This window comes from Malania oleifera, chromosome 12 (genome assembly GCF_029873635.1).
Source record: "Malania oleifera isolate guangnan ecotype guangnan chromosome 12, ASM2987363v1, whole genome shotgun sequence".
NCBI lineage: Eukaryota > Viridiplantae > Streptophyta > Magnoliopsida > Santalales > Ximeniaceae > Malania > Malania oleifera.
The window spans coordinates 39,619,343-39,628,208 of NC_080428.1; positions in this window are offsets into that span (position 1 = coordinate 39,619,343).

Genomic DNA, 8,866 nt, shown 5'->3' on the forward strand with positions numbered 1-8,866 from the left:
TCCATTCTCCTTGGACTTTAACATATTTTTTCTTTAATGGGCAATTAAACATTACATGACCTTTAGTCTTGCACATATAGCAAGTGGTGTGTTCATGTTTGTTATTTGATGAAGTGCTGGCATAAAACCTAGCTTCCTTATTAAAGTATCCCATGTATAGCTTTTTATTCTTTTCATTTGTTTTACCATTGTAGTCTATTCCTTCTTTGTTTCCATGAAGTCTTTGCTGTCCAATCATCTTTTCAAAGTTCTCTTTACCTCTAGTAAAGTTATAGATAATCTTTTCCTTGTCCTCAACTATCTTTTTGAGTTCATTTATTTCTAAATCTTTCTTATTCAAATCATCTATATGAGTTTTATCTAATTCTTGTTTTATTTCGTCTTCCTGCTTCTTAATATAAATATTTCTTTCTTCTTCAACAACTTTGAATGATTCTAGTTGCTTTACTAGTTCTTGATTCTGATCTTTCAAAGTTATATTTCTTTTAGACACTTTTATAAATCTTTTATGTAGTAAAAATTATTCAGTTTGTAATTCCTTATAAGAAGGCAAACTGTCATATGATTCGTCACAAGACACATTTTGAGATTCTGTTGAAGAGTAATAAGAATTTACCTCTTCATCGTTTGCCATGAAGCATATATTTGTCATCTCTTGCTCACTTGATTCAGTTTCAGTTTCGCTGGAGCTTGAATCATCCCAAGTAGCTTTCATTGCTTCCTTCTTTTTCTTCTTGTCTTTCTTGAATAATGGACACTCCGGTTTAAGATGCCCTGGCTTTTTGCAATGATAACAGATTGGTTCATTCTTACCTTTATTTTCTTTCCTACTTGTATTTCCTTTTTTAGTTTTCTTTTTATAGAATTTTCTAGGAAACCTTTTATTTCTTCTATAGAATTTTCCTAGTCTTTTAGTAATGAATGTCAATTCATCTTGATCTAGGTCACTTGTTTCACTTTCTTCTTCTTTAGAACTATGGCTAGATGCTTTTAGAGTTATGGATTTTTTATGCTTTGGTTCGGGATTCCTTTCTTTCAGTGCCATTTCATAAGTAAGAAGTGAGCCTATAAGTTCATCCAAAGAAGTAGTCTTAAGATTTCTACCTTCCGTGATAGCTGTGGCCTTTGGTTCCCAAATAGGAGGTAGACCTCTTAGAATTTTCCTGATCATTTCATATGTAGTATAGGTTTTTCCTAAGGCACTTAGAGAGTTTATTGTGTGGGTAAATCTAGTATACATGCTTGATATTGTTTCTTCAGAATTCATTTTGAAAGTTTCGTATTCACTTGTCAGCATGTCTATCCTATTGTCTCTAACATCAACAGTTCCTTCATAAGTTACCTCTAGTTTATCCCAAATCTCCTTAGCTGTTTTGCAGGCCAGGACTCGATTAAAATCATTTGCATCTAATGCACAATATAACGCGTTTATAGCACTTGCATTTATTTGAAGCATTTTATAATCTAAGTCGGTCATGTCTTTCTTTTCTTTTGGAATATGTTTTCCATCAACTAACTTAGAGGGAATAAGATTTTGATCCATGACAACATCCCAAGCTTTCCAATCCATGTGTTGGAGATATATTTCTATTCTCTTTTTCCAAAAAGTGTAATTGTGTCCACAAAAGATTGGTGGACGGGTTTAGGATTGTCCTTCACCAAAGGGTGCTACTCCAATGTTTGCCATTAGATCTTTTTATAGTTTCTTGTTAGGAATTTCTATAACTAGGCTCTGATACCAATTGAAATAAGGAATAGCTTCCCAAGAGTGGGGGTGAATTGGATTCTTTTAAAATTTTAATGATTTTTAAGACTTTATGATTTTAATAACCCAGAAAACACAATATATAATAACAATAACCACACTTAAGAAAGCTGAAATTTAAAATTATAATTCAATCAATGGAAAATAATCAATCAAAAATATTTAGGCTTTCGTTGCTTTCCTAGTAGCCTTTTATTATACACTTTACTTGATTAAGATTTCCACAGATTAATCAACGTACTCCCCATTTTGGGTTTCCGCAAACAATTAATCAAAACGTACTTTTAATTTATCAAGTACCTTTGTATCCTTTTCAATTTAGATCCTGCAACCTGCACTTATAAATCTTATAACAAAAGCAAGTAAAGTATGTAAAATAAAGTAGAGAGAAAGAGACAAGAATTTTTACGAGGTTCGGCTTCAACACAACCTACGTCCTCGCCTTTAGCAAAAACACCAAAGGATTCCACTATATCAATTCTGTTACCTGGTGGAACAATACCAATTTACAACACACTCCTTCAATTAGGTTAGAGCCCGCCTCTCCAAATAATAACCCCTTATTCGGTTTAACGATTCAACAACTCTAAATCGTTTAAGAAAGATAATAAAGAAATTTGTGTACAAAAGAGAACTCTCACAATAGAGTAAATTAGTACAACGATCAGCTCACTTTATACCTCAAAGTAATTCAAATATAAGAAGTTTCAAGCTCAATACTTAGTATGAATTACCAAATAATTTTCCAAAGAAAATGAAAGATTCTGATTGTTGGAAAACTTTGCTTCAAAATGTAAATCAATTTCAGATCAGAGATTTAACCTTGAAAGAAATTTAGATCCTTTGAAAACAAAATTTTGAATACTTGAAGATCGGTTGATCTAAAACCTTTGAAAACTTACTTTGATCTAAAAGCCTTTGAATATTTCTGAATCAGAAAATTTGTTGAAAATCACTAGATCTGGAAACTTTAGAAGATTGCTCAATTTCAAAATTCTTTTGGATATTTCATCAATGTTCTCTCTACTCTTTTTTTTTTTACAATTTTGAGATTAAGACTATTTATAGAGGCTTTAGAAATCATCCATTACTCCCAAAGATTTCAAAATTTCATTTCCAAATATTTTGAAATAAATATATTTAAAAATGTGGTTCAAAAAATCTTCTCGTTGAGAAATTTATTGCCAACGTTCGAGTGGCAGTTGCCTGCCATGACTTGGCAGTCACCTGTCACAAAGCAACTCTCAACACAGAATGCAGGCAATCGTCTAGCTTGTTCATGCAGGTGCCTGGCCAGTTAGGCAGTCGCCTGTCTAGCTACTGACTTTGTGAAAAATTATTTTCTCAATGTGGCAGTCGTCTGTCTTATTTTAGCAGTCGCCTGGCCCTTCATTATTTCAAAAAAGCTTTTCTTCTTAAATCCTTTTTATTTATTAAAAAATATTTTCTTTTTAATTTTCTATGAGCTTCAAACCTCTTTATATTTAAGTTTAACTTTGAAGCACTTACATTTTTAGAATATCCTTAATATAACTCTTTTAGTCTTCAAATGTGTTCTTCCATCAGCTTTGTGGTTGCAATCTTTCCTTTAAGCTTTTCACAGTATAACTTTTGTTCTTCATGCTCTTTATAACCCATAAGCTTTTTATTGTATTCTGCAAGGATTCTGTGTAATTCATAGACTTCCTTTTACACTTGAGCTTTACTGTTTTCCTGAAAAATTTTTTTACTTGAAACATGTTAAACATATCATTTTATTTGTTATCATCAAAATAAGAATTGTAAGCCTCATTAGGCCAACAATGGTGTTCATTACATTCTCATAATGTTTATAACGCATGCATCGTGAATCCTATAATCAACCATCATACTCTAAAGGGTACAGATCCTATCCCATTCAGGAATGTTGCATTTACATTGCAATCAATCGCTCAAATTCCTTCATCGTAGTCGTTATAAATTTCGGCAGCATCTCCCCATGTCTCTCCAAGTACATGAGATGGGGGAAGTGAACATGTTACTAGTTTTCCATCACTAACAAATTTTCACGACACCCCACTATGCACTCAAAAAATACAAGTAGAGATGTGTTCGAAATATATAATGACAATTGACAAAGCATGAACGATGACAACAATGTAAATACAATTTCCTGAACTATCCACATTGGACAATCCAAGAATGGTTGAAATACAAACATTACTAATCGTAAGTGAAACAAATAATTAACAAGTTCAAGTGATTATTAGTCAACATAGTATGACTAATAATCAATTGAAATATAACTATTGATTTGTCTAACATGTACGATTAGGTATGAATGTATAGTAACCATTCTTGGGTGGGTCTAAGCTTCAATGAATACATGAAATGACAGTAATTAATTTGACATTTTACTTCATATGACATTTAGTTCTTGACCTTTCACTGTACACTTAATATTGTTGATCTTAGCAAAGTCTTTTTGATTTTCAATTATAAGCCTAAACAGATATGCAATGGTGAAATGTACACATTCCTAATTTAAACAAATCCAAGAATGTTCACACTTACAAAAAAAGAAACCTCCAAAGTCCAAATAACATCTCCAACGGTATAAATCACAGGTTAGGAAATTCAGAAGCGTCCATAGAAGTCCAATAGAATTTATCTAACCATCCTTAGTAGACAAACCCATAAAATCCAGATCACTAAATGGGGCAGATGGATGCCTGAAATTTCATTGTATGCAAAAAATTGTACATGCACATAGACAAATTTCATGCATGCAACTTGTGGATATGGGATAACCAAGTGGTGAATGGAGATGCAATAAAAGGTAGAAATAAAAATTTCCAGATTCTAGAAATAACTAAAAGTAACTCTAGTTTAAGAAGAAATGAGCAATTTAAGATGTTGAGACTTGTAAGATAATAATTAATAGCTAACTGTCAATAATTATCAATCTAATTTAAGGGGTGACAAGTGAAGATGAAGAAAAATGTGATTTTTTTGTTAAAAGAGATGATTGCCTATGTTTTCAAAGCACATGGTTATATAAAGAAGCTAATTTTTCAAACTAGGATTTGAGCAGCTAACCTCAATGTCTATGCATTTATGAAATTGCAGAAAAGATAAATCAAGTCCTAATAGCAGAAGCAATGCAGTTCCAGTATCTCCCAAAACACAGGTAGAAATCAAATGCTCCATGTATTTTCATTAATTTTAGAGGCAATACAATGTAGATAGACACATCGAAGCACGTGTATAGCCATTCAAAAGCATGGTAAAATAGAATGCAATCAAAAATAAATAACAGAAAAAGAAATAAAATAAAAGCACAAGGGTGCATGAGCGCAGTATGTAAGCAAAAGAGAAAGCGCATAAAAATATCCCAAGCATCTAGTCTATCCTAATCAGAGTCTGAATCAGAATCGGAACTGCACGAGCAACAAGATGAGGCTACTGCTCTAGTGGCATCTCGGTCTCGTGCCATTTCCTCCAAAAGACGACAAATTTTAGGGGTAAGAGGGGAGGGTGGTGGTTCCTTATATGCGCGTGGCCTGAGGGTCTGAGGCAGCAAATGATTAGGAATGTCTGCCGGAGGTGGATTATCGTAACCATACGACATGGTTGGCCTAATCGTACGAAACAATACCAGATGAGTGGGCATGTCCTCTATAAGCCCCGGGATAACATTCGAGGACTGCTCTCTACTAGGTGGAGTAGCAGAACGTGCTGGGGACAATTGCACATCTTCAAAAGTCACCCTTGGTGCTCTCATCTCATCCTAAATCCTTTCGTGCTCACTTAGTACAGCTCGACCCTTGAAAGAAGACTCTCTCTTTGGCGGGTCCTAAACCCTCTGCCGCTTTGAGGCTGCCTTAGGCTCCCTTCGCGGAGGCATTAGCTAGTAAAGAGGAAATCCTATGATTTAAGTTCAAAAAACAAAATTTTTTTCAGAGGGGCATACTTAACAATAAAATTAGGAGCAAATATTCACACCTACTTATTAAAAAAGTTCAACATAAATTTAATTTTAAAACTCATATACTAAACCAAGTAAAATTATTAGTTACTTGTTTATGTGAGCGCTTCATTTTAATATATATATATATATATATATATGATTATAATATATTAATTCATAAATAAGAAGGTAAGCATTTAAGCTGTTTAGGGTGAGTTTGATGCCCCTATTTTGTCTTGCCCTTTTTAAAAGATAAAGGTAGGTCTAATTTTGGTATAGTTTGTTTAGTTTCTAAAAATCAACTTTTAGTTTTTTAGAAGTTACAAAACTTAAAAATAAAAAAGATAAAAAGCTAATTTTTTTCACAAACAATTTATTTTTTCTATTGTTGTCCTTAATTTTTTCTAACACTATAACACGGTCAATGTATCAATTATATTTCCTAAAAGACCATATTCTTTCTAGTTATTATATACTTTTAAACACTTTACAGTTGTTTTCATCATATACTCAAATCTAACTTTTCCTTTCTAGCAGCTCCTTTTTTATAAGGAGACTAAACACTTTTAAAACGATTTTAATAAACTTATTCTTATCATCTCTTTTAAAAAGGTCAATTTGAACTTATGCATTTTGTAGCAAATGAATTACTTGCTAATGTTTATTCATTTGAAAACAGTGTGTTATATTTTTGGTTCTTAGTCTTATGAATAAAAGGATGGCTATGAAATTCACCACTTCAAAAGTCAAATCAATAACAAGTGAAAGAATGTTAGGGAATCTCACAAGATAAAAGGAAAAAGGAGAAAGGAAAAAAAAAAATTAGGCCAAGGAAATAGGAGTAAAGTGGCATAACCTGTTAAACACAATCCAATAACAAATAAAAGGGCACTGCAATCTCAAAGACTAAAAGAAAATGAATGCTGGGGAAAACATAAAAGTAGCGCAACCAGTCCAAGATGGTTCCATAGAAGAGCTTTAATGTGCTATTACTTGGTCATGAATCATGATGCAAAATCATAGCATCATATATTATTTCTAATTTCGATATAATATCGCAGCAACATTAATTATTGTTAATCTAGATATAATAATATTAGTGCTCAGACATCATTAAATTAAACCTAGAAAAGAACAAAACAAATTCAGGGAAAATAAACACTATTTACATCTTTAAGTAAAAACCTGCATTATAAAAAAAATTTATTTCTAGATTAGTTTTGCAATTTCAACTTCTTTTTTCGTCCAACATAATTTTTAAATCTCATTTCAACAGTCAAGCCAAAAATTCGATAAACTTAGCACTAGAACTTACCTACCCTTATCTTAGAATGTCCTAGACCTAATGATTGGTCAAATTGCATTTAATGCAAGATGGGAGATGACATCTAGCCAAGTGCATGTGAGAGATTATGGGATTTTGCTAAGAATGTGCTTGGGCTAGTAATCAACTTAAATATTAACACTTTCTTTTTTGTAAAAAAGCATTGCATGAGGTTTGTATTTCTACATCTCAAAATTATTCTTAATCATTTCAAGTAATTTAGTTCTAACTAAGAATATAAGACAACTGACTAATGATTAATTGTTCATGGCTTAAGCTATTTTCCTTCACAAGAAACACTAAATGGGCTCACATGCAAATATGGTGCATTTCTTCCTCCCGTATTTTTTTTTTAAAGAAATATTTTGTCCTTTGAATTTTAAAGCTACCATTTCTTGCTATGCACATTGTCATCCTCTTGGTCTTTGATTAGCATTGAACTCTTCTCTAATTGGGCACCATAGTCTCTTCTTTGATAGATAAAAATATGATATACTTGAAGCTCTTGTTTGATACGCAAGAATGAAATGGAATGGAATGAATTGGTCTTTATAATTATATATATATATATATATATATATATATATTTTAAAATAAATTTTCATTGCATTCTAGTTCTACTCCATTAAATTCCAATATAACAAAATATAGGACAAATCTTTTCAAGTAGTCCTGGTTGAAAAAGTTGACAGTGTCATGTATAACATTTAAATACGGTTATTTATAAAATAAAAACCCAATACATTTAACACAATCATACAAAATACAACTTTGATGGAAAAAACACCATTTCACACACAACATCATAGTACAAAATAAAATGACCAAAATATTAATTTTTGAAACATACCACTAAGGAGCCTAGGGTTATTTTTTATTTTGACCAATTAGGACATTCTAAGATAAGGGTAAGTAAATTACATTCCATATTCTTTAAATCAAACATACCTTCTTGAAGGCTGGAAGGCTTACAGCAGTGATCTCCTCAGCGAAGGCGACGGGGATAGACCTGGAGCCTTAGCGGCGGCGACGAAGAGATGGCGACACTGAGAAAGAGAGACTAGAAAAGTTGAGAGATATAAAGAGACTAAAAATGAGAGAGAAAGAGAGAGAGAGAGATAGAGAGAGAGAGAGAGAGAGAGAGAGAGAGAGAGAGAGAGAGAGAGAGAGAGAGAGAGATACTAGAGAGAATTAGAATATGCCTTGAAGGGCTCTGGCGGTGTTGATCTCCTCAGCGAAGGCGACCGAGACAGATCAGAGGATCAGTGCTAGTGGCGAGGAAGAGAGATGGACAGACTTAGAGAGAAACACTGGAGAGACGAAGAGAGATGGAGAGATTAAGAGATTGAGAGTGGAGGGAAGTGAGGAGGCTTGGAGGGAAAGCTAAATTGGGTAACCTGCGTGCGGCTTTTTAGTGTAAGACTATTAGTGACGATTCTTAAAATTCGTCACTAATAGTGTTTAATAAAATTTTATTTTATTTTTTAAAATAAGGGACATATTAGTGACGATTCTCAAATCCATCACTAATAAGGGGTTAATCGTGACGAATTTGTATATTCGACACTAATAGTCTGAAACAAAATTTTTTCATTTTTTTAAATAAGGGAAGTATTAGTGACGGTTATAAAATATGTCACTAATAAGGGGTCAATAGTGACGAATATATAAATTCATCACTAGTAGTCTGAATTTTTTTTAATTTCTTTTAAATAAGGGAAGTATTAGTGATGGTTCTCAAACCCGTCACTAATAATGGGCCAATAGTGACGAATATGACGAATATGTATATTCGTCACTAATACTCTAAAACAAAATTTGTTATTTT